General features: G+C 47.3%; 1 protein-coding gene across 2 annotated transcripts in view; it reads left to right on the forward strand.

Moving 5' to 3' along the window:
* CDH13 (cadherin 13) overlaps positions 1 to 27,066 on the forward strand; it is a 1,003,185-nt gene that overhangs the window by 941,806 nt on the left and 34,313 nt on the right. The gene's annotated exons all lie outside the window — the stretch shown is intronic.

A 27,066-nucleotide genomic window follows, 5' to 3' on the forward strand; every position in this document is an offset into this window, starting at 1 on the left:
TCTACCAAGGTCTCTTAAAACGAACTTGTTCATCTCCTCTGCTCTCACATCTTTTAAAGACATTAATAGTGAGGGGCAAATGGTCACAAGGAATTCCACTGAGCAGGCACAGATGACAGTGACATTTCAATTTCAGAATTTGCCAAGCTTTACTCTTACTCATCTGCACCCTGAGAGCCAGACGTGGACACAGTGCAATCCCCAGACTCAGGGCCAGTTCATTCTGGAAGATAAATCCCACAGGGCCTTGTGACTGAGCAAAAGCTCCTCCATGACACAGCCTTGGTGAATGATAACTGTGTTTGAGATGGACTGGGCTCCAGGGGAGTGCTCCTGGGTGGGAGGCACCAACCCTCAGATGCAAGTCTTCCTGCCACTGGGAGTTTGCACCTGTGTCAGGGTCTCATCTGCACTGCTGGTTGTGCTGTGTTTACACATCATCAGGATTGCACACTATCTCTGGCAGTGGTGGTGGTTAGAACTGCCAGAGAGGTGGGCTCAGTCATGAGCACTGAGCACACCCAGACAGGGTTGGGTGGCCAAGCTCCTGTGAGGCTCCACCAAAGTCACCCAAAGGTCACAGCCCATGGCCATCCTTACCAGCTTAACTTGGGGTGGGCAATGCCACTGATCCTCCAGAATTCTGTGAATTGGAGAATGAGTTATGATGTATCTTATATCCCATACCCAGAGCACAGAAAAACTCATCTCTTTTGCACACCCTTCCATGGTGATGTTGCCTTCTCATGCTCTTTGTAGCAATTAAATACAGTCTAGAGTGGAAACAGAATGAGATTCACAGTTTTAAAATGTTTTTTTTTTTTTAAATGTTTTTTAAATAGATTGAGTTTGTTCTTGTGAGGCTGTTGATGGATCTGAGACCCCAGAGTAGCAGTGCACTTCATTTCAATTACTCTACAGTGGGCAAGTCAGGTGCATTCTGCTCTGGGCACAGTCATCAAACACCTGTCTGAGCAAGTGGTTCTTTGTGGCTCTTCTACAATTATGTGTTCCTCACTGTCTCTGCCCTCAAGTAGCTTATGGTCTCCTGGAAGTAGCAAGAAATCCAACCCAGCAAACAGCAGAGTTTCCATAAAAGCCACTGGCGCTAAGGGCCATGTGAGAGGGCCAGGCATAAATGCTGTAGCAGCTCAAGAAAAGAAAAGATCCAGGGACTAAGGCGGTCCAGGAGGGCTCCTAGGAGGGGACAGGATTGGAATGGACCATCGCAGTTAAGTGGGAAAGGATAAGCTGACGGAGAAGGGAGATCAATGATTTTAGGCACTTCTGGGAACAGTGGAGAGACCCATTTTGCTAGAGTAGAGGGATAACTGTATGAGGAGGTGCACTCAGGAGCCAAGCCAAGGAAAGTGGACATAGCTCCGAACGAGGGTGGGAGAGCTAGATATGAAAAGAGCATTGAGGGAAGCCCCCGGGAATACTGTAGAGATGAACCTGCTAGGAAGCGAGGTGCTGACCCAAGGAAGAAAGACAGGACTTAGAATGGGGGCTGGGGTCAGGGACCACCACGAGAGGGACAAGTGGTCTCCAGTCCCAGCTCTGCCACTTGCTGACTGTGAGCTTCTGCTGGCCACATGGTCTCTCCGAGCCTTAGCCTTCTTGTCCTAGAACCAACAGTAACAATCCTTACCCCAAACACTGGTGGTTAGGATTACATGAAATCTCAAGCGCACAGGGTCTGCTCCAGCAGAGTATGTGGTCACTGTCACTGTCAGGGTGGTGGTGTAGCAGCAGTGACCTAGAGCTGGTGCAAACCAGCCTTCCCAGCTCTGTGGCCAGTGACGGCATGTGGAATCTGAAACTGGCCCTGGGGGAAGTATTTACACCCTGGCAATGGGCAAACAAGACTGAATCTGGGCTTCTTTTGCATGCCCCATACCCGCCCCCCTCCCCAGCAGAGAACCACACGTTGAACCTTTAGCAGTGCACTTCTAGTAGGGGAAGAGGAACATAAGAGCAAGATGTGAATGCTATCAGAGCAGGAAGCCCGAAACAACAACCCGGAGCAGACAGGCCCCTGTGTCCTGGCGTCCCCACACCCTTATAGGGCATGTTTTTATTTTGTTCTTTTAGCCTGGAGGAGTCACAGCCCCTTGTTTGGACTCTCTGGTCCTGCCTTCAGATGCTGAGCTATTTGGAGACTGCAGGAGGCAGGGAAGCAGCATCTTAGTGAAAACGTTTGCTAATACAAAGTTTGGTGTGAACAGAGGAGCTCAAGATTTCTCTCAGCTTTTATTCAGCAGCCACAGATTAAATCATCGACTTGGTTTTGCTCTGCCGTGGCTCCACTGAGGAAGGCCAAGTTCCTAAATCATGCACCTGACAGGTGCCATATTTCTGAGCCCAGAGCCAAGCTGTGACCTTCTAGTTTCACAGGAACTAGAGCCGGGTGACATGCATAATAAAAGGAGTCCAGAGGGCATTTTAAAATACATAATGAAACCAAAATCAGATAGAGGTATCAGTCTGCAACTGGTTACCAGTACCAAGGAGATCACAGTTTTGCCTGTCCAATGACGCTGATGTGAAAATCACCGTGGCTTTCACTGGCAAAAGGATTGAAAGTATTTGGGCTTGAGCACCTACCCTATGCCAGGGACCACGCACCACAAATGATTCGATCTTCGGAGCCACCCTATGAGTGAGGTTTTAGTGTCTCTGTTTTATATATAGGAAAGCAGAAGCTCCAAAAGATGAGTATCTCACAGAGACAAAATGACTGAGCCAGGACTTGAACGCTATCCATCTGACTGGCCCCTGCTCTGTGTGTTAGCCCCATGCTGCTTCCCAGCCAGAGGCTCCTCCCTGACTCACTGGCTCAGCATGATTTCCCCTGCCTGAAGCACTCTACCCCCCATGTCTGTACTTGACTCTCATCTGCCATCTCTTCTGAGAGGCTCTCTTTGGTCACCCTCACTAAAAAACCTTCCCAACCCTGCCTAGCCTCCCAGTTCTGTTATCCAGCATGATGGCTTTCAGATCATCTATCACCCTCTGAAGTTGTTGCATTATCTGTTTACATGTTGCTTATGATTCTAGAACATAAGCTCTGCCATATACGCAATATACATTAAGAGTGCCTGACACATAGGAGCCATATAATGAATATTGAAAAAATGGATGGAGGGAGGGAGGGATGGAAGGATTGATAGATAGATAGATAGATAGATAGATAGATAGATAGATAGATAGATAGATATAGATAGCTGGATAGATGGATGGATGCATGGATACATGGGTGGATAAATGGTTGGAAGGATACATGGATGGATGGATAGAGGGATGGATGGATGGGAAGGGACAGAAGGATACATGGATGGATGGATGGATGGATGGATGGATGGATGGATGGATAAAAAAGTGGATGAAATTGGACAAGCTCAAATTGGCCGTGGGAGGTTCCCTCCTGGTTCAAGATTCCTATTACTATGTTAGAGCCCATCTCTTAAAGTCCTCCTGAAGGGGTCCTAGGACCTCTCCCAGAGATGTGTATCTTTACCTTCCCCTCCCCTACCAAACTGAGCAGTGCCAGCCTCCCCAAGGAACATACCCCTTCTGGGTACCCTCACTCACTGAACAAATGTACATCAGCCCCTAATCCACAGATACTGGGGATATACAGTTGTCAAGACATATATGGCCTTGATCATTCTGGTTCATGCAGTCTAAAAGAAAAGGTAGCTGTGTAAGCACTTGCAATAAAGGAGCTCTGACAGTGCCATTCAAGGTACAAAACAAGACAGTGTGATAAGGGCAGAGAGAGAGGCAGATCTGTGTCTGCCTGAAGGGTCACAGAAGGAAGGGATGGCCAAGCTGAGACTTGAAAGTAGACCAGGCGAAGGATGCTCAGGCCCAGCACATAGCATAGGCAAAGGCCCAGAGGCTAGATTTGTTCAGTAAACCAGCGGACAGGATCGTGAAAGGTCTGGTCTGGTCTGCGACAGAATTTGAGCCTTGATGTGTGGCCAGTGGGGATGCCTGGAAGACTCAACTCAGAAGGATGTTATATTAGATCTGAATTTTTTATAAAAAGCTCATTCAAACCCCAGGGGAAGAGAGAGGAGGCAAGGAGGCTCCTTACAAGTTGATGACAGCCAGAACTGGAGTAGCAGCTCAGAGAATTCACACACAGCAGAGTCAAGAAACAAATCCAAGTGACTTGTAGATTAACTGGACACCGAGGGCAAAGGGAAGATTCTTGGCCATCCCCCAGTTAGGAAGAAGACCTTCTTGCTGATTTCCCTTTGATCTAATACACTCCCCCTCTGACTGAGAGCCTCAGTCTTAGGGGAATGGTTAGAACCCCAGGCTGCAATCCCCATTGCCTGCCCCCAGACCAACTCCATCAAAATCCACAAGAGGTGTTAGAATCACCTTGCAGATCAAGAATTCTAGCATCAGGGCCTGGGACTCTGTCTTTGAACTCCAATGTGGATTCCAGAGCCAGTACTATGGGGCACACAATCTGAATTAAGTGTTTTCCACTAATATTTGGGGATGAGGGGAGGGTGTTGGGAGCCAAGTCATGCATCTGTCTCCACCTGCTCTGGGTTGGCACAGCACTTCCACAGATGAGGTGGGGGCTCAGCACATGGCCGTGGACTGATTGGTTCATCACCCCACTTGCCCCCGTGCTGGGTACCGGTTGTACCTTGCCCACCTTTTCATATGTGGGTGCAAGATCTGTGCAGAGCCCAGCACTATGATATGTGCTGGACACCGCCTTGCTGGCAATTTGCTGTTAAATCTAAATAAAGAAGTCGACCCAGAATGTTCTGAAGCAAAGGCAGTAGTTTCCCTGCCCAGCATTGTCATGAAATGAAATGACTAAAGCAGCAACAAAGCAACAGGCCAAACAGTCAAGTTGGCGAACAGCTTTAACGACTAATTTCTAATGAGAGTTTCAAAACACTAATTTTCCAGAGCAGAAAATCAAGTTGTGCTCATTTATAACCCGTCGTCTGCAATGAGTCAGAGGATATTTCTTTCTGTGTTGTCAGTTAACTTTCTGAGTCTGTCAGAATACAAAGTAGGGTGGTTGGCCAATAAATCAGCTCTTTGGGAGCTGATAAATGGTTATTGTACAAATCCTGCATTTGCATTGGATCTGGGGACATAAATCTACTTCTCATGATCTTACTTTAAAAAAAATTATCCCCCTGACATCAGAGTGGGCAATTTATATAGGCATTCTTTCCCAGCTGTTTATTTTTCGCACCTCTAACGGCTGCCTTTCTACTTTCTGCACTTATGCTATACCGTAAAATGTCGCCCATCATGTAGAAAAATCTGCCAGGACTTTGGTTTGAATCTGCCCACCAGGAATAATTTTATAACTTTCCGCTCATCCATGAATAACGATCACTTTGGTAAAGGCAATCATAATTTACTAGCATTGGAAGGGACCTTCGAGAACATCACTTACCACAGCCTTCCCTTTGTGGGTGGGGAAGCTGAAGCCTAAGCATGAGAGTCAGGTCATAGGCCAAGTTTGTGGCAGGACCAGAGCTTCTGTTTGGGTTGGAGAGAAGCCCCTTGGTGGCGTGAGGAACAGCTGTCATCTTCCTGTAACACTAAGTGAACATTCATTCAAAGGCCGTGGGTGGATGGATAGGAAAGGCCCAGCTGAGAGCGAAGGGCATGCTCTCTCTTTCACTCATTATGCACCCCTTCCTTCATTCTTTCCCTCATTCATTCACTAGGCAAGTATCCACCTTGGCTCATTCTGCTGTGGTCTCTACAATCGTGAATGAAAATCCCATAGAGGCGACTCAGAGAGTCCTTTGCCTGGCTCAACATATATACCAAGGAGGCAAAAATGAAAGAAACTCAAAAGGCCTCCATCATTTTTGCCCTCTGCAACTCTACTGAATTGTACTACTCTAGAATATTCTAAAGAACATCGTGGGAAGGGTGTGTAGGTTTTGTTTGGTCTTGCTTTGCTTTGATAACCTTGAAAACCTGGTGAACTCATTTCCCTTAAGTATTGTTCTTATAACTAACAGCTTTATTGAGACATAGTTGATATACTGCATAATCCGACCATTTAAGATATACAATTCAGGGGTTTTTAGTGTATTCACAGTGATGGTCATGTAACCATCACCACTATCAATTTTAGGACATGTTCTTTCCCCTGGAAAAAAAAAAAAAAAACCTGCTCCACTTAGCCATACCCTTCATACCCCCATTCCTTGCCATAGACAACCATTCCCTGTCTCTCTGTCTCTGGGGATTTTCCTCCTGCGGACACTCCATATGAGTGTTGACCCATAGTCAGGGTTGTTGGACCTTTAGGTTGTTGGACCCATAGTAGAAAGACCTGAACTTGAGAATGGAAGCCGCTTAGTGATGTGAGAAAAAACACATATGTCATTCTTGTTTTTTTCCCAGCTTTATGGAAACTTTCAAATGCACAGAAATGTTGAGAGATTTTTACAGCGAACACCTGTTCACTCATCACCTGGACCCTAACATTTTATTCTACTTGTTTTGCCATAAGCCACCTCATCCATCCTGTGTCTCGCTGCCTTAGTGGTGGGTTCTCAAGGGAGCAACTTCCAACCTTTCCATATCAAAAAGGAAAAATACTTGACTTTGCAAAATAAAATGTCAATATAGGGGATTTTAAAAGCCAAGACTGTTAGGAAGTTGACATTAGAGGTTCTGGAAGACAAGTTATGTCCAAATGGTGGAGAAAGCTTAAAAGAGCTCTCCAAGGAAGCAAGTGTTCGAGACATGAGGCCCGAGGGCTGACCGGTTTGGGAATGACAAGCCCCTTGAGGGGACCCGCTGACACCCTGGCTCAACGGTTGAAGCAGACAGCCAGGGAGAGGATTGAGTGGTTTCAGGAGATGGCAGTTTTTCCTGTCTCTGCTCATTTGCTCACTGTTGGGGGTTTCAAGGGTTTGATTTAAGGATCAGTTTCAATTCACGCATTTCAAGGGAAGACCTGGATGCCTACGGAAAGGTCCTTTCGTTGTTTCTCTTGTACAGCAAAAGCATTGCAGAAATGTGGCTGTGGGGACGCCTGGGTGGCTCACTGGTTGAGCATCTCCCTTCGTCTCAGGTTGTGATCCCAGGGTCCTGGGATCCAGTCTCACATCGGGCTTCTTGCATGGAGCCTATCTCTCCCTCTGCCTATGTCTCTGCCTCTCTCTGTGTCTCTCATGAATAAGTAAATAAAATCTTGGAAGGAAGGAAGGAAGGAAGGAAGGAAGGAAGGAAGGAAGGAAGGAAGGAAGGAAGGAAGGAAGGTGGCTGTATCCAGAGCCACGGCCCCTCCTTGGGGTAAGACCCCAGCATGCAGCATCACACGCTCAGATGCCATGGGCTGCGGTCTGGGTGGACCACGGCAGGTGTGGTTTGTGAAAAGAGGAATCCAGGCATTCTGCCTCCAAAGCCTGTCCTTGACCGTGGAGTTTTAAGTTCTTAGTGTCTGGACAGGACCTGGGGAGAAGGTGCCTAGTCACTCACTGGCCCTACAAGCCTACGTACCTGAGTGGTGATGTGATGGCCCTGGATGGGTTGGATGACACTGAGCTGTGTGTGTGTGTGTGTGTGTGTGTGTGTGTGTGTGTGTTGTGAAGACACATTTAATCTGAGTTCCTATGACAAGAGAAGGAAAGGCCTTGGCCAGAAGTTCAACAGCTCCTGCCAATATGCACAAAGTAATTCTTTTAAATGAGTGAACTACCCATGACACACTATAAACTTGATAAACTATGTTAAGGTGCTAGTGGGATGGGAATTAAAAAGGCTCATCTTAGTAATTCACTCACCAGCCCCCATGTTTACCAAATGCCAGAGGATTCCCCAGGGAGAAGAGAACACAGAGTGAAATAAGCCTTGTCTCCTGGCCCTCAGAGAACTCTGGCCAGCAGGGGAAAAAAACACGCAATTACGACATGTCATTTTTATTGTGTATACATTTATGCGTTAGCTGGGACCATATGAAATTGCTGATATTTGGCAGGTTTTGGCCATTAATATGGCAACTTTGTGATTCAACCTAATATTGATGTAGTGGTATATTAGCCTGCTAGAGCTGCCGTCATAAAATACCGCAGGCTGGGCGCCAGGACAACAGAAGCTTACTTCTCACAGCTCTGGAAGCTGGAAGGCTGATTCAGGGTGTGGTGAGAGCCCTTCTCTGGGCTTGCAGACAGCCACCTTCTCGTGGCGTCCTCCTGAGCCTTTCCCTTTTCATAAACACATCCTTTTCATAAGCACATCTCTCCTTAGAAGGCCACTAATCCTAACAGAGCAGGCCCCACCCTTGGGACCTCATTTTTAACTTTAATGACTTCTTTAGAGACCTCATCTCCAAATACACCCACACCAAGGGTAGGGGCTTCAACATTGCAACGTGAGGGTGACAGGGAGAAAGACATTCAGTCCACCACAGGTGCGTAATGGACACCTTATGTGTGTGTGTGTATCCAGCATATACAGGGTTTGGTATTGTATATAATAGATATTTCTGTGCACACACACACTGTGATAGCGAGGTTGCAGAGCGGACAAGAAACACTGACTTTGCCAAAATGGAAATGGATGTACAGGTATAAAGATACCTTTATATTACTAGTTTTGTTTGTTTGTTTGTTTGTTTGTTTGTTTTGGAGGGGAAAAAAGAACCCTTACTGCAAAAAAAAAACTATAGGTAGAAATTTTAGAGATTCTGATGATCAGAAAGAAGAATGATATAAACCCCACTAGTCAGAGACAGGCACAAGCCTCTTAAGGCCGAGGTCAGCTGGCCAGGCATCAGAATTAAGAGCATGCATGCTGGGCCTGGACGGCTCTGTCACTCGCCAGCTGTGTGACCTGGAGCAGATTGCTTAGCCTCTCTGTGCCTCAGGGTCTTCATCTGTGCCGTGGGGCAGTAACACCTACACGGTGAGGCTGTTAGGAGAGTTAAATGAGCTGAATCTTGTGAAATACTCAGGAAGTTTCTGGCATAAAGTAAGTGCTCGAAAACACTCCCTTTGTTTTATTGTTGGTCTCTTCATCACTGGTATTACTGTTTTTTTTTTTTAAGATTTTATTTATTTATTCATGAGAGACAGAGAGAGAGAGAGAGGCAGAGACACAGGCAGAGGGAGAAGCAGGCTCCATGTAGGGAGCCCGACGTGGGACTCGATCCAGGGACTCCAGGATCACACCCTGGGCTGCAGGGGGCACTAAACCGCTGAGCCACCTGGGCTGCTCTGGTGTTACTGTTAATGCGGTTGCCACCAGTGTTCCCATCCAGGGTGTTTTTTCAGCCAGATTGGTAAATGGGCTCAGGATTACCCACTAAGCCCATGAATAGGAAGGGCCTGGCACACGGGACGTGGCGTGGAGAGGGACCGTGGGGCTGACCTTGGACTCAGGAGGAGAGACAGTTTCATCACTTCCTGGTGTGTGCGACAAGGAGGCGGCGAGCATGCCCTGCATTTGCCTGTGGTCCTCTCAGTTGCACACATATTCCCACTTTGTATAGAGACCCGGTTTCTCATGTCATCTCCACTCCACGCACATAGTCATCTCACCATGCGTGTCATGGCTATCATTGTTTTTATCGTCTGCATACTATTTCATTATCTGGGAAACTAATCACTTTTAACAGTTTCCTGGTATTCTTTGAACCATTTCTAGAATAAATAGTGATGGAGGAAACATTTTTGTAGCTAAATATTTCTGCCAAATAAGTTTGCATCACGCTTTATTCTGAGACCCTTTCGCAGCTGTTCACACTGTGAATCTGCTTATTCAGGGCTCTGAGAAGTCCCGCAGAGGAGGAACACCTTTGAGTTTATTAATCCAGTATTCTGACCTTTATAAAATTGTTCCCAACTATTTCTTTGGCCTGAATTATTTTTTGAAAAAAGTTTCTGGATCAAAGCATAGGGGCAGTTTTACAGATTTTCATTTATTTTCTTCTAGGATGGTGTTTTTTAGGAACTAACAAGCCTGGAAGCCACCTCCACCTTCTAGGCTAAACCATGACCTCATTTGAATCACGATCACATGAATAGTTCAAGACACTAAAAGCATATGTGATGTTCTCACAAAAATTGAAACAATCAAGCCCAGTGCAAAGAATTACCTGGTTCTTTTTCTGAGTCTTCTGGGAAGTCACTTTAGAGGAGGTCAACTCATCCAGAAAGTATAAATTTTCCTTTTTCTAGATTTCAGACAGGAAAACATGTCAAATGAATACAAATCTCTTATGGGGACTATCTCAGAGCGTCTTGGGAGATCTAAATGCTGAACGTGTAGCGGACAGTCAGGAGATGCCTGTTGTAAATAATGCGTTCGGTATAAAACAGGACGCAAAGTAAATGTTCTGTGTGGCCCGACTGCTCTTCTTATATTTCACCTCAACTCAACCCTATGGCTTATTTATTTATCCAGTAAATACTCACGAAACGTCTACCACTGGCTGGGCCCTAACTGGGCCCTGAGGACAGCAGCTACAGGACGTGGTCCTCTTGCAGAGCTTTCGCGCCGATGGGGAGGCAGGGATGCTCACATACATGATGGATGACTGCATAACCAGGGCACTTGCGGAGAGCCATGTGTGCCGACGGGGAGCACAGGGCACAGTGGGATGCAGAGTAACCAGGAAAGGCCACCGAGCTGGCCTGGTTGAGAGAGAGGTGATACCTGACCCAGGGTCTGAAGGGTGATGCCGAGCCAGCCATGCGAAGCACTGGGGAGCAGATTATCGGGCAGAAACCAACAGCTCCAGCCAAGGCTGGGAGGGTGGAGGGCCCAGGGACTTGGGGCCTAGGGAGCCGGATGAGCTGACAGTGTGACAAACTGTGCCATCATGCACCTGCCCCAACGCAACTGCTTCCCACGTGGACCAGACATATGTGCGCCCTCACCCGGCCCTGCAAATCCCTGGGCATAGGGACTCCCTGGAATCCCCGAGAGCATCCTTCCCTTTGCTTGTCACACATTGACCTCTTTTTGCTCCTTCCCTCACCCAACCGTTCTGTTCATCCATCCTTGACCAAGGCCTGCGAAGGGCCAGACATGTGACTTATCACTGGATATAGGAGGAGAGGAGGACAGTCCCTGCCCTGGACACTCACCTAGTCATATGCAGAGTTCAGTGTCAGGTGGCAAGTGGCTTTGGTGACGCTAAGCATCAGGAGGGCAGGGAGCTGCCCGCCTTGTTCACTGCAACCTCCCCAAGCCCCAGCAGAGCGTTCGGCGTGTGACAGGTGTTCAGAGCTCTGTGTGGAGCGAACGCATGAAATCCACACCCCGGGCTGAGAGTGTGTGGCTCTGAGTGCTCTGTGGGGGGATGATTGGCCATCTCCCTCCTGCAGAGAAGCCAGAGGCATCGACTGCTCGGGGGATGGCCCCTCTAGATGAGGAGCCACACCAATGACACGGGAAGCGTGCTCCCTGGTGAGATCTCTCCATAGGAAGCCCAGACAGTCGGCCCCCAGAACCCCACGGCCCCCACAGAGCCTGGCCTGTAGGGAGCAGCGTCTGCAGCTGGCTTGCCACGCCGACTCCAGCAGGGGGAGAAGGCCCGTCACCCGAGCCCAGCCGGCTGCCTGTAGGAACCTCCTCCGTGGCGGTGTGCCAGTCTGTGTGCGCTGACCTTCAAGGCATAATGCAAGGCTTAGCCATCTATCTCATGTCGTCCCCGCGGCAGCTGGCCTCATTTATCGACTTCTCGAAAGCGCCAGTACCTCTGCTCAGCTTGGTCTGAGCTGGGCTTAGAGACTCAGGTGCTGGAGTAAAGGCCATGGCATGTCAATTCATCACCCAATAAAAATAAGCTCGGAGAACAAATGCAGAGGGGTTGATTAACTTTCCCACACTGGTCTTCTGACATCCCCGGTTGCTCTCCCGGTGAGCACGGTTGTGTCTTCGTGACAGCCCACCCTGGGCGACTGAGCACAGGCCCAGACACCCCCATACCATTGGGTTATGTGCACAAAAGCTGATCTTGACCTGAGCAGGGTGACCCCCCAATCTGGGCCACACGCTGTCCATCCCAAACTCTGAAACATCAAGACTATTTTAATTTATTTGGCCCTACAGCTTTGTAAGAAAGTATTATTAAAGTTTGGTAATCGGGGCACCTGGTAACTAAGCGGTTGAGCGTCTGCCTTTGGCTCAGGGCCTGATCCTGGGGACCCGGGATCGAGTCTCACATCGGGCTCCCCACAGGGAGCCTGCTTTTCTCTCTGCCTGTGTCTCTGCCTCTCCCTGTGAATTTATTTATTCTCATGAATAAATAAATAAAATATTTTTTTTAAATGTTTGGAAATTAGCTAACCAAATGGGAGTGAAGGGCAGGTGATGACCTCAGGAGCCAGAGGATGGTGGGCCAAGGGAATCCCTATGCATGTAGGGTGAGGAAGAAATCGCAGCCTCTGTCCTGGAAATCAGAGGAGAGGCTGCTCTTGTTTGGATGGGGTCACCCCACGTCTCCCAAAGTGAGTGTAGCAAGGTCAGGGCCCCAGATGCTGTGCTCCATCCCTTTTTAGCTGTGTGATGGCTCTCTGGGAGACCTGGATACACTAGCGGTTCTTCCTCTTGTCACCAGCCATCCTGGCCTGGCTTTGGCCCAGCAGACAGGCTGTCAGCACAAAGGCTGGTTCTGGGATGCCAGAGCCCTGTTAGCCTCCACAGGGACATGAGGGTGACCCCTGGGAAGGAGGCTGCATGGCTCTGGGTGGGCATGAGAACTGGACCATTGTCAAAACCCGAGACTTAAATAATTAGATACAACATGGACCTTCCATATTTGTGCCCCGGAGTGCTAAGGATGAGTCCATGGGCAGCCACTGAAAACTCTATGGGATGTTAAAGTGAGAACCTCCTTTTAATAAGTCTGATTAAGAGACCAGAAGCCATGGAGCACCCGGGGGGCTCAATCGGTGAAGCACCCAACTCTTGGCTTTGGCTCAGATCATGATCTCAGGGTCATGGGATCAAACCCCGTAAGACCCCATGCCCAGTGGGGAGTCTCTCCCTCTGCTCTTCCTCCTCACTTGCTCTCTCCCTCTCTCTCTCTCTCTCTCTCAAATAAATAAATAAATCTTTAAAAGAGAAAGAGAACAGCAGCCTGTAACCATATTAGAAATGTTCCCTGGGCAGCCCGGGTGGCTCAGTGGTTTAGCGCCTGCCTTTGGCCCAGGGCGTGATCCTAGAGTCCCGGGATTGAGGCCCACATCAGGGTCCCTGCATGGAGCCTGCTTCTCGCTCTGCCTGTGTCTCTGCCTCTCTCTCTCTCTCTCTGTCTCTCATGAATAAATAAATAAAATCTTAAATAATAAATAAATAAAATCTTTAGAAAAAAAAAAAAAAAAAGAAATGCCCCCAAAACAGAAGGTACTTGATGGAGGCCAAAGGAGAGGCTCATGTAGAGAACCGGGCCTCAGCTTTTAATTTATAAATGTGTTGAGATTCTCCAGGCAGAAATGGTAGATTCTCTAGAGGTGGATTTTAGCAGGTAATTTTTCTCCTCCTTAGAATGATTTTTGGCAGTGGTGAGTCAAGGTTGCAACCATCCTAACTGGAGGCATGTGAGCACAGATCAGCACGGGGCTCAGAAGCCCCAGACTCCCGCCTCTGCCGTGCCCTCATCCAGTTGACGGGCTCCAAATCACAGGTTCTTGAAGGACCCTTGTCTAAAGAAGATAAGGAGCAGAAAAGGCCCAACTGATTTAATGTGAGGACGCACATCCAACACAAAAGTTTTAAAAAATGGAAGATTGGGTGGAGATCTCATTTTGGGGTGAAAATCAGTTCATTCCTAAGTTTGTTTTTGCCTCCACCAGAAGCTATTCTCAGAGTGCACATGGGTGAACCAACTGTTGCTTTGCCTTTAGTGTAACTTTCCCAACAACACCCCATGACAATACACGCCACACTCCACGCTCAGCTGGCACAGCGTGTTTATAAAGAGGTGTCCTTCCGCGCCATCCAAGGGCTCCATCCATTTTCCACAGGGCTTCTCCTAGTCCTGTGCTCCTCAAATCACTCTTTCTCGAGGCCTCTATAGACGGAATCTCCTTTCTCTTCCGTTGTTGACTGGCTTGTCTCTGCTCCTTCCTAATGTGTCTTGGGTTTGCTCAGGTCCCTACCCTGCCCCACGTGGCTACACCTCGGCCTGGCCCCTGCACCTTTGTGAGATTAGCAGCTGTACTCCACGCTGGCTTTGCCTTGTGTCTGGATGCTTCCGATCACCGAGGCTGACTTACTGAGCCTGCTGGCCACAGCTCGGCAAGGTGGGGATGTTAGAGAGGTTGGTGGATGTGACCAGGCGTCCCCTCGTGACGCCACCAGGGGGATTACTCAGTTGAGGAGCCATCCCGGCGGGCCTCGTTCACATGTGCATTCCAGGGCCCACAGCACAGTGAAAGAAGACGATTCCTCATGGAATGGGCACATCGGCCAACAAATGGATGAATAGCCCCACACCGAGGAAAGCTGACATTCTACCGACTTGAACCAAACTCCAAGCCATCCTGTTCATTTCTGAGTGTGGTCTCTAGTGCTTGGGAAAAGCCACCCAACGTGGACACACGGAGATGCGAAATTTAACCTGCCCCTGACCATGCTACAGGAGCCAGGCTTGATCGTTAATGACGACTTCAGGGACAGCAATCACGATAAATTAATAACGGAAGCCGTCTTGTGGCTGCATTTTTAAAGCATCTGTTTCATTCTTTTACCCGCATTCGAGATATTAACTCATATGTTTTCATCTAGAATTGACAAGTGTGTCCTTGGGGTTCAGAAATCTTGAGTTTCTGAGGTCCCAGCTTGTAATTAAAGAAAGCCCCATATTTAGTTACGATATCAGGGTCCCAATTTCCCATTTTTGCCAATATTGTTAGGTCCTTGGCTTCACGTGTTAACTCTGTTTTTCTGGACTTCTCTGTATTTTCCTATGATCAATTTGGCCTGAGGCAATAATGCGAGGCTCCTTAAAAACATCCAGAAGCAGCCAACAGTGCTTGGAGGGCATTAGGTCCTCTTTTCAGTAACTGCTGCATTTGTGCAAGCTTCAGAATCGGGGCGCGGTCAAGGACAGGGTGGGGGAACTCATGCATAATCTTTGGAATAAGTTTGCAAGTGGGGACAAAGTGCCAGCTAGAAAGAGCTCGGTCACAGCAACGTCCAGTTGCAGATCCAAAAGGTCCCATCGCACCCAGTGTAAATTATAACAAAGGATCAGGGGCCCCAAGCAGGAGCGCAGGCATGACCTTTACTAGGAGAAGCAAGGAGCAGAGCTGCTGCACTGAACAGGTGGCGAGGGCGGATCCGAGGTGATGCGCATGATGGCTGGCAAGCCGCAGGTTCCCTGGGGGCATCAGCTCCCTTCTGTCGTGGGGGAGGCTGGACCTGTGCAGGACTCACAGCTCCAAAGCAGGTCAGGAGCAGACAGGAAACGGCTTTCCTGCAGGCAAACCCCGGATTCCTGAGAATCACTTGCACACCCAGTAGGATGTTTGTTGGCTGCAGCTGGCTCCTTGCTCCCCGACAGTGAAAGCAGAGCGTGCCTGAGAGCACCTGTTGTGCAGAGAAAATCACGTTCAGGCCTCTGTTATCATTCTGGGTCTCTCCAGCAAGGCTGAGCCCTCTGCCCCAGGCCTTGGTCTAACTTAGAAGTTGTCGGTATGAGCCTCTCAATCAGAGAACATTTTTTTTTAAGATTTTATTTATTTATTCATGAGAGACACAGAGAAAAAGAGGCAGAGACATAGGCAGAGGGAGAAGCAGGCTCCCTGCAGGGGAGGATTCGATCCCAGGACCCCGGGATCACAACCTGAGCCAAAGGCAGACACTTAACCACTGAGCCACCCAGAGCTGACATCCCCGGTTGCTCTCCCGGTGCAATCAGAGAACATTTTAAGCCCATATTATTTGAGAATTTCTAGAGATGAACATATTAAAATCATATACGTATGCAATATTATGTTAAGCCTTTCTTGAATGTGTATGAATTTTTTTTTACAAAAACAAATAGGATTTTAAGAAAAGGTTATGTCAATATAATAGCTTGGGAGTTTTTTTGGGGGGGTGCACATGCATCTGCGTGTGTGTGTGTGTGTGTGTGTGTGTGTGTGTTTGGGGTTTTCCTTAGGGAATGTTATTGTCCTGTAGTTTCCAAGTCTCATGGAGTTCCCAGTTCCCTCTAAGGAAAACCGAGGGTTTCAGCTCCGAGTTTAATCACACTGTGTGTGGAACAGTGGCTCTCCAGCTTTGGTGAGCCAGAACCAGCCAGAGGGCAAGGTAGAAATGAAGAGGCCCCATCACATTCAGCAAGCCCACCAACTCTGATATAGGCCAAAATTGGAGAGCTGATGGCATAAGAAAGTTTCCAACCCTCACAGGCTACTTTTAAGGCAAACCAAAAATAGAGACTATATTCAGGAGACAGAGAGACCTGCGCTGAATCCACCATTCTGCCATTGAAAAACCACATGAGGGGTACCTGGCTGGCTTGGTCAGTAGAGCACGTGACTCTTCGTCTCAGGGTCATGAGTTCAAGCCCCATATTGGGCATGGAATCTGCTTTTAAATATATATATAAATAAATAAATAAATGATTTTTTTAAAAAAAAAGCTACATGACATGGATGAGTTGCTAGCCCACCTGACCCTCTGTTTCCTCCTCTGTAAAGTAGGGATATTAATATCTGCCTCCCAGGTTAATGGGCAATGATGTACAATAAAGTGCATACATTGTGTGGCATCTCCTCGGTGATCAATGAATGTGGACTTCTGGTTCTAAATACAGCAGGAAATAAATACTGAAAATAGAAAAACATTCATAGCACACGACATGTTAGGTGGAAGAGACTACCTTTGCCGCCTCATCACGAGTGTAATTAAATTAATATTCATACAAATACTAATTAAAATCCTCCCTCCCCCCTGGAGTATAAGTTCCCAAAAAAAGCAGGGAACCCACTGCTGCATACTCAAAACCACGCTTGGTGCCTGGCACATGAAGCACTCAGTAAATATTTATTTAAAATGAGTCAACAGTATGGTCACGTTAAAAACGTACATGTGTGCATGTGTATGTCTATACATAGGCTGGAAGCCTCCAGACCAAAGTTTTAATAGTGTTTATTTCTGGAGGTAGATGAGGGTGCTTTTAATTTTATTCTTTCTGCTTATCTATATTGCCTGAATTTTCTGCAGTGAACACAGACCTAACCAGTGCGTCCTTGCATAAATGTGAGAGGGATTGAAGCCACCTACCATCTTGCCTACAAAACATGTTCCTTCATGACTTCCAGCTTCCTTATATATATGGTCTCTAGAACTAAACACTTCTAGGAGAAATAGGAATTAAATGATTTCTAAAAATAAGTAGAATTTCTTTTGATCTGCCAAATTTCCCTGTTCTGACTGTGGACCATGTAGAAAACAGTTAACACAGCAGGACTGAGACTGTGGTCTCCAGAAACGTCTGCTTATTGGATTTCGGCATCTGAAAACTTGGGTTTCTAGAGGGTTCTCACCATACTAGGTGATAAGAGTGGTTCCCTGTGCCTCAAGTGTTTATGCAAACAAATAGGGCTTATGCTGAGAACCTACTTTCCTTCTGGAAATCAGGGATTTTGCTACATGCCAGGCAGAGAGGGTGGCTACATGACCAGCCCCCAGGAAAATCCTGGGCACTGGGATCTCTAGCGGGCATCCCTGTGAACAGCACTTCACAACGCACTGCTGGGGAATCAAGTGTGTCCTATGTGACCCCCACGAGAGATCTCTGGAAGCTGGCACCTGTTCCCCCAGACTTTGCTCCACGTGCCTGTCCCTTTGCTGATCTTGCTCTGCATCCTCTCACTATAATAAATATCAGCCCCAGGTATGACTATGTCTTGAGTCCTGTAGGTCCTCCTAATGAGTCACTGAATCTGGGGGTCATCTTTGGGAGCCCTGACACACTTGAGTCTCTGCTGACAGCATGTAGGAAGTCTGAGCCCACTGAAGGGACATCTGGAGCAGCATTTAGGTGGGAGTTGGGCTTGTAATGAGAGAAATGGTCTAGTGGCCCTCCTGAGAGAGAAATCTATCCATGGGGAATGGATGGATGGACACCTCAGGACAAAATTCCTCTAGGATTCTGGGTCAGGAGGATACAGGCCAGTCAATGCATGTTGAAGAAGGCTTGTACTCTCACTGATTGATGCTTTTATTCATTAAACAACTGAGTACCTACTCCGTGTGCACAGGCACTCTTCTAGATCCTGGACACAGAGAGTTGAGTAAGATTGATGCATCCACTGCCCCCAAAGAGCTTACCCTGTAAGCTGAGGAGGAAGCCAGGTGAGGAGACACGCTTCTCAGAGAGCACTCACAGTAGTCTCTCCAAGGACATCTAGAGGACTTCGTATTTGGGCTGAGACCTCTGTGTCAGTGAGACACACATAAGCACATCTAAGGGGGCCAAGTTTCATGAGGCAGATGGAAAATCTTGAGGCTAGAATTAATTTGGTCTTTTGAAGGAACAAAAGGAAAACCTGTGTGCCCAACGGCGTTGGGAGGGCAAGGAAAGAGTTTGGAAATGAATGTGAGGACGTAGGGCCTTGGACTCGTGGCCTGCAGTTTGGATTTTATTCTACGCCCAATGGGAAGTCATTGGAGGATCCTGAGAAAGGGTATAAATAGGGTATAAAACTGAATATAAAAAAAAACCTGAATATAATTGCCCTGGTTGGTGTTTGGAGAATGGATTGGATTGTAGTACGTAGAATAAAAGCAAAGGATCAGGTGCAGTGCGGTGGTCCAAGCAAACAATGATCCCTAGTGCCCTACCTCCTACTTCCTACAACAGAGCAGAGATAACAGACTCACACCGCACCTACCTCAGTCCACAGCAGGGGCAGGAGATGACCTCCTTGAGTATGGCTATGCATTGCTCATTGTCATGGCAGGGGTCAGAATGTCGGGATGGAATCAACCAAGACTTGCCCATGTGCCATCTGAAGATGGCAACCTCCAGGAGAATGTGATGATCAGAATTGGACTCTGGTAGAGCCTCATGCAGGACGACCATGGGATCCCACCAGGGACCCTGGAATACCTAAGAGAAGAGGTCCAAGGAAGGGTTTAGAGGCATCAAGAGCTCCCCTCCTTTCTCAGCTGTTATTTTGCCATTGACATCCATAGCGCCATGCTAGGCTGGGCAAGCACGTGCCCCACCTTCCCCACCCGGGCCACTTCCTGGGCAGGTCCTCTTGTCCACGCCTGCTGGTGTGGCATCTCCCCATCCTCCTTGTTATTGAGACCTTTCTTGGCTCTGGTGCCCTGGCTACTCCCGGGCTCTCCACAAGCCCTGAACAGTGCTGGGCTTCGGTGGCCTAACTGAACCAGAATTCCTGGATTCACTGGCCCTTCCACCTGTTCTGTTGGTCTCATCAGGAGATTTGAAGTTGGCCCTTCCCACTGTATGGAGAGCGAGAGCTACGTGAGCCGTTTCAAAACAGTGTACTTCCTTGAGCTGGGAATTCTATTACTTTCTAGCTCTGTTTTTAAATCAAGTGATTGATACAAATCACCCAGGCAGGTATTCCATCTAATCCAGGGGGCCCACAGAGCTGGAATTAGGTGGGGAGCTGAGCATAGGTCCCCTGATTCCTTTCTTCCCTGTGGTTTTACAGGTTTTAATGTCTCTTTCAGTAAGAATATAAAATATTCCATATTTTTATATAAAATATAAAATTCCTGTAGTCTGCCTTTTCTTATTTCCTTTTCAGGGTCTCATGGTCTTTCCCATCCTTACTGACTCCTCTTTGAGGGTAAACTACAGTGAGGCTCATATGTCGGCTTAAAAAAACAAAAAACAAAACAAAACAAAACACCACAATCCTCCCCGCAATACATGTGATATCAGCCAGGATATTTCGGACGGCTCCCTGACTAGTGTTTGCTGTCGACCGGTGCTTCTCAGACTGTCATGTGTCTACAGAGCCCTAGGGCTCTTGCACTGATTCCTTCTGACATGAGTCCCAACCCAAGTCCCCTCCCTCAGGTAATCCACGCTACCAGTTTGCAAAGAGATGCCCAGACCCCTCTGTGTACATTCTCATATATTCTAATACGCCCAAGGGTCCAAAGCATCTGGAAAGATAGCAAACTTATTTGTTTCGAATGGATAATGAGTCAGGGAATTTATTGAATGATCTGACTTTTCCAAACAACCTAACATGCCATTTTTAGCAAATAGTACATTTCCAAATGTATATATGGATATACATCCATGTCACTGTATATAAAATATCTGTCTAGATAGACTGATAGATCTCTAATTAACTAATACATATGGTAGATATATATTATATTAGATATCTATATCCATACCTGGGTCTGTCTGTCTTCCTGTGTCCATAGCTGCCCTGTTTCTGGGGCTCTAATATAGCATTGATCCTCTTGGCTAATCCTGCACTAATAGCACTGTCTCACTTTGTAACATTATTAAGTCTGATATAAAAGGAAGGCCATAGTAAGCTGTGTGGCTTTGGTATCTGTGCTGAATAAATATGGATCCCCCACGCACAGAACATGAGCCCAAGAAGCTTACAGAAGGGGCTTGTCAAAGCTTTGGGTCTCTCCCTCCTTCCCACCACTATCAAGGCCCCATGAGGGCTGAGCCTGGCAGGCCCTTCATCCTTCTCCATTGATACCTGGCCCCTGGACCCTGGCCTGGAGTTTCCTTCCCGTTCTGCTGCGACCCCACAAATAGTAAGCCTGCTTCCCAGGAGAGTGCAGGGCCCAAGCATGGTCAGAGGTGCCCAGCCCCACTTCACCACATTGCCTGCTAATCAACCTGCCCCGTGTCTGCGGAGGCCGCCACCCAGAAGAGGCCAGATCCCAGCAAGTGCTCGAGCAGCTCCTGTGAAGCTACATTAGGGACTAAAATGAGTCCCGTTTTTAATTTGATTTTTCTTCCTCTGTAACAAGCAAAGTTCACATTACAGATAAATTGCCCGGAAATTCCAATTTAATAAGGCATGTTCATTTTTCAGGCCTAAAAGCATGGAAAACATCTTGCACGCTGGTACTTTTATACCAAAAGGTTTATTAAAAAGACAGCTTTGAAGCTGTCAAGAATTTACATAGAGTTTCTGGCCAGTTGGTCAGAAAGGCTGATCTCACAAAAGGGCCCATCACCCAGGAAGTTGGAAAAGCAGGTTGGCTGGTGGTCTCCAGCTGCTCTGTCCTCTGGGGTAGGATGCTCAGGAGTCGGGGAAAATCATGCACTCAGGGCCTCGCCGCCAGCTCTTGGCTTGCATTGTTTGCCTTGGGAGTACCCGGCAAATGGGGTGCCCCTTGTCCTGAGTAGAAGCAGCAGGCATCACGGAGACGCAGGACACAAGCATGCCTCCCCAAGGTCTCCGATGATGGGAAGAGACACCAAACAAAGTAAATAAACTAATAGAGGGAAACAGAATTAAAGGTCATGAGAAAACACAAGTAAATACCCACGACGATGGATACTTGATTTTTTTCTATAAATTTTTATTTTTTATTTTTTTAGAGGAGAGTGAGTGTGAGCTGGGGAGAAGGGCAGAGGAGGAGGGAGAGAAAGAATTTTAAGCAAGCTCCACCCCCCAGGACAGAGCCCAACATGGGGCTCGATCTCACGACCCTGAGATCAGACCTGAGCCAAAATCAAGAGTCAGATGCTTAACCAAGTGAGCCACCCAGGTGTCCCTACCTGAGTGTCTTTCTTCCTAGCTCATGAGTGGCAATGATGGTGGACGTGTTTGTTTGAACAGTGCTTCTGTGCCTCTGAGAGGTAGGTAGGGCAGAGCCTGTCATTGATAAAAAGGGACCCAGGAGCCCAGGGAGGGCAAGTAACTTGCCCAAAGCCCATAGCAAGTCAGCAGCAGAGCCTGGATACAAATCTTTCTTAATTCCAGGTGTAGTCTGAAAAAGTAAGTGATTAACAGGAACCTGCCTGTCCCTGTCACACTGGGAGCTGGGGTTAAACCATGCAGGGAGGGAAACAAAACACAAAAGTAAACCCACCAAAAATGCAGGGAGTGGTTGTGGAACCGCCCTGCTTTAAAATGATGTCAATGAATACTTACTTGGTAGCAATGTGAGAAACTAAATATTGAAGAATAAATTTGTTGTTGTTGTTGTTTTTAAGAGAATAAATTGGATGTTAATGCTCAAAAAAAAAAAAATAGTAGAGTCACCCAGGCAGCAGGATTTTTTTAGGGAAGAAAAACACTGAGTGGCTATTGTGTAAAACCCTCAAGCCCTTGCTCTCTCTAGGAGGCCTAACTCCACTGGACATCGTTCTTAGGGGACAGTCCCTGAGTTAACGTCCTGTAAGTTTTCCGCTGACTAGCACTACTCCGCATCCAAGAAAAGAAGCAAAATTGTTCATCATACCCCGAAACAGTAGCATCATGAGACCAAAACCATGACTAGGGAGAAACAAAGAGTATTGTTTCTTTGCCAACATGAAAGCCTCGATCATTTAATTCTGTTTTTATTTATATTCTGAACTCTGATTTGAGTAATCAGGAATAAAATACGGTCCATTTAAATTTTTCATTATTTCAAATACATGGAACTACCACAAGTCATTTCTGGATCAACTGCGAGCTTGTTACCTGGTAAGGTGGGAAATAAATGTTACCTTTCTTCACATTCCCCATTTCTGTGATTATTGCCCCCGACAGGAAGGATGCAACCCTGGGTGTTGCCGGGTGCCAGGCACTTTCCCTGGCCCTGGGGATGTGGAATGGCCAACATGTGGCCATGAGCATAAGTAACAAACCAACCTGCTTCAGGTCCAGCACCTGCCATCCGGTGCCCCTGTGTGGAATTCCAGCTCTGCCACTTCCACTGTGCTGCTTTGGGCAAGTTGCTAAGCCCCTCTGAATCTTGGTCATCTCACCTTTAAAGCGAGGATGATACCAACTTCATCTGGTTGTTGGGAACCACAGAAATGGTTCTGAGTCTGGCCCAGGGCCAGGCACAGGACGTATGCACTCATACAACCCACTTGAACCTCATCCTGACAAAGCACAGTTTGGTGAAGGCAGCAGGCCTACAAAGGCCCTTCTTACACTCCAACAGGTTAGTCTGTATTCATGCCCAGCAAGGGACAGAAGAGGAAGTGACTGCCTCTAACGGGAAGCTCTTACAGGGCGACCTGGAGGAGGCATTTCAGCCCAATCTTAGAAGACAGGAATTTTGCAGGCGAAGGCGTAAATTGCTCTCAAAATGAAAGACAGGTGTTTTTAAAATGGTTCATTCTCGAGAAATAAGGAAATGATCATTGAGGCAGCAAGGGAATGTGGGAAAAACTACGTTAGCTCTACTCCTTCCCCATGTGCTTCCCACCACTGCCTCACCTACAGAATGCCATCTCCCCAGGGCTTCGCTGAGCCAGGAGTTCCCAAAACATTCCAGGGGACAGTGAGGGTCCCATACTGGACCCAACCCCAGTGGACCACAGCCACACATCAGCGGTCCGACTGGCTCTGCTGGGAGCCACACGCTTCGTGCCAGGTCCCTCTGGCCCTCACAGCTCCCCCGTGAGGCCCTGGGATTTTCCTCCCTCACCAAGGCAACAGAAACAGACAAGTAGCTCGCTCAAGGTCACAGAGTGAGAATCCAGGTCTTTTTTATTCTGACGTCCAAGTCTTTTACTCTCATGGAACAGCTGAGAACGTACATGACCCGGCATAGCCATTGCAGAGGTTAAGAGCAGACTGGCACACCAGACAGCCAGGGTGCAGATCCCAACATCGCCACGCACTCTAGCCCCTAACCTTGACCTTGGCAAAGTGGTTCGTCTCTCTGGGTTGGTTTTGTTGGTTTGTTTTTGCATTGGAATAGTTTTTTTTTTTTTTCTTGGCAAGAAGTCAAATGGTACCTTTTTAAAAACAAAATAAAGATTCTACTTAAGGGTTTTTTTTAATATTCAAGTAGATTTTTAATGATAAAATCTATCAGTTCTATGAAAACTAAGAAATCTACGGCCTGGAATTTAATAGAAAAAAAGTAACACAATGAAAAGGTCGATAGCATCCAGCATCTTTTCAGTTTCCCCATCTATGAAATAGGAATAATGATATTATCAACCTGTCAGGGTTGATGTGAGGGCTGAAAGAGTAGATACAGCACACCCCCTGAAAAGTGTCTGGTGCATAGAAAGAACTCAGTTTAGTGTTGGAAGCCACTGTTGTTACCATTATTATGAAAGGGTACTGTACCCGAGGCTGTTCTAGAAAGACTAGACCTGATGCCTTGTAGGAAGCACTAGCAAGGCCCACTTCCTAGTGTTGTTCAGCAGTGCAAGGTCTGGCTCACCTACTTTTACACAATTTGATTTGATGTGATTGATGCACACAGAGGTGCTTGGGTCTGTTCACATGACCCAGATTCACCAGGGCCTGAAAAAAAGAGTCTTTCTCTGTGCACTAAAGTGAGACTCTATGTCAGAGGCTCTGTAATTCCCTCCTGGAGGCCCCCAGATGTCCAGGGGTTGCTGCTAAGGCTGCAGCAGAGCCTGGGAACAATCGGAGGGTCTCCCCAGCTGGTAGTCAAGTTGGGACCACGGGTGCAGTGGTGTCATGGGGCAGCTGAACGGCTACCAGAAGGCTCCTGGAGGCTGTTCTAGAGGTTTCTTATTCCTCTGCTCCCTTCTCAACGAGCCAGGCTGACCACCCCTTCTCTCTGTGACCACAGCCTCCCTCAGGTAATAATCACATTGTAAGGCCCCCAAGATTGCCTCCAAGTCAGGGATGGCGAGTCCCCTTCTCCTTGACCACACACCTGTGGACAACCCCTTGGGTCCCAGCTGCACGTGAAGAATCTAACCCATTGTGTTTGGAGTCATCCTCGCTCTATTCTCAGAAAGTAGCTTGTTTTCAAAATTCAGCAAGTATCTTCTGATCACCCTCCAGTAAGTTAGCTGGGAAGCAGCTTCGTGTGGGGGTTCAGATCAGGGGCTCTGGACCCACATCCAGACTCTAAGGCCCTGGTAGCTGTGTGGTTTGTACTTTAGTTTCCTCATCCGTAAGTGGGGATATTATGCTTACTGTATTCGTTTCCTATTGCCACTGTAACAAGCTGCTGTAACAGATTACTATAAGCTTGGTGAGGCTAGAAATGTCCTCTTCTCCAGTTCTGGAGGCCAAAAATCCAAAATCAGTCTCACCGGGCCAAAATCAAGGGGGAACCACACTCCCTCTGAAGACTCTAGGGGAGACTCCTTTGCATTAGTCTAGTCTCAACCTCTGTGGTCACCTGGGCTTCTCTTTTCTGGGTGTCTCATCAGGGCATCTGCAGTTGCATAGTAATATGCAATTACATAGCATAGTAATCCAAAAGCACCTCCCCACCTCAAGATCTTCCCCTTAATTAGACCTACAAAGTTTGTACCACGGGATTAGGATGTGGACATCTTTTCCTGAGAAGACTAGGATGGTAATTGGTCCCAAACTCTTGTTGGTTAAATCAGGTTTTAAATGTTCTTAGAACCAAAGCCAGCAGTACATGGCAGAGATGTTGACTCCAAGCATCTTTACCTGACTGATGAGCCATGAGTTTTCATGTCCCCTCAGGGGATATATTTCAAAGATTGGTGGGGAGTGGCAGGAAAACACTGACTAGCATCTCACTGGCTCAAGTACAAAAGCAGTTGGTGCACCTGCCATGTGTCACTGGGATAGTCCCACATTACCCAGGCCACTCAGTTCAAGGAAATCTGAGTCTTGTTCAGTTGGAGTCTCCCTGATAGGTGGGATTTTCATTTCTTACCTAATGCTCATTTTGTTTGAACTTCTTAGAAGGAGCGTGGATTACTTTTACAACAACCTCAAAAATAGTAACATTTTAAAATTCTTTGATGGTTTCCTATTATCCAGAACCCAACCCCCTTACAATAGTGGTTCAGATTCTGCATAATCTGTCTCTCTAAACTCACATACTTTCGGTGTCCCCTGGAGAAGCTATGGCCCTGACCACAACCATCCACATGCTAGAACATAAATACTCATTCAGCAACTGTCTGTTGAGTGTTGTGTATGTGCTAAGCAATGTTTTAGGAGCTAGGTCATGACAGCAAACAGATGTCCTTGCCCTGTGGAGCTTACACTCTAGTGAATCTCTCTGTTCCATGTGTTAATTTGTATTCTTCTCTCTTGCTGACTTGTCTGTCCTCTCATTCTCTGACAACATCCCACCCTTTCTTCTGGTCTTGGTTCGGACACTGCATCTTCTGTGAGGTCCCCAGGGTTACCCTCTGTCAGAAATAATGGCTGTTTCCTCCAAGCATCCGTGCACCCTCCCTGCACTTTCATGGCATTGCTTCTCCTACCGGGTTTGCACATGGGACACACCCAAGGTATTAAAGAAATAAAGCTAGGGGCACCTGGGTGGCTCGGTGGTTGAGTGTCTGCTCTTGACTCAGGTCGTGATCCCAGGGTCCTGCGATCAAGTTCTGTATCAGGCTCCCTGCAGGGAGCCTGCTTCTCTCTCTTGTCTCTGCTTCTTTCTGTGTGTCTCTCATGAATAAATAAAATCTTTAAAAAAAAAAGAGAAATACAACTAGAGTTGGACAGCTGTGAACTCTGTCTCTTTGAGAACTGGACAGTACAAGCTCTCTCCTCACAGGCTTGTCATGAGGCACAAAGGAGGCACACACACAAAATATTCAGCACAGAGTTGGTGGCCTGCCATCACTTTCTGAATAAACAACTGTGACTAAAATGATGTATGGTTTCACTCATATGTGGAATTTAAGAAATAGTGAAAGGGATTATGCTGGAAAGGAGGGGAACTGAGTGGGAAAAATTAGAGAAGGAGATAAACTATTAGAGACTCCTAACTCTTGGAAACAAACAAATGGTTGAGGAAGGGGAGGTGGGCAGGGGGATGGGGTAACTGGGGCATTGAGGAGGGCACTTGATGGGATGAGCACCGAGTATTATACTATATGTTGGCAAATCAAACTTAAATAAAAACAAATGTGGAAAAAAAAAAAGAAGAAGAATTATCTGGCACCACGATGCCTGGGTAGCTCAGTCAATT

This window comes from Canis aureus, chromosome 3 (genome assembly GCF_053574225.1).
Source record: "Canis aureus isolate CA01 chromosome 3, VMU_Caureus_v.1.0, whole genome shotgun sequence".
Taxonomy (NCBI): domain Eukaryota; kingdom Metazoa; phylum Chordata; class Mammalia; order Carnivora; family Canidae; genus Canis; species Canis aureus.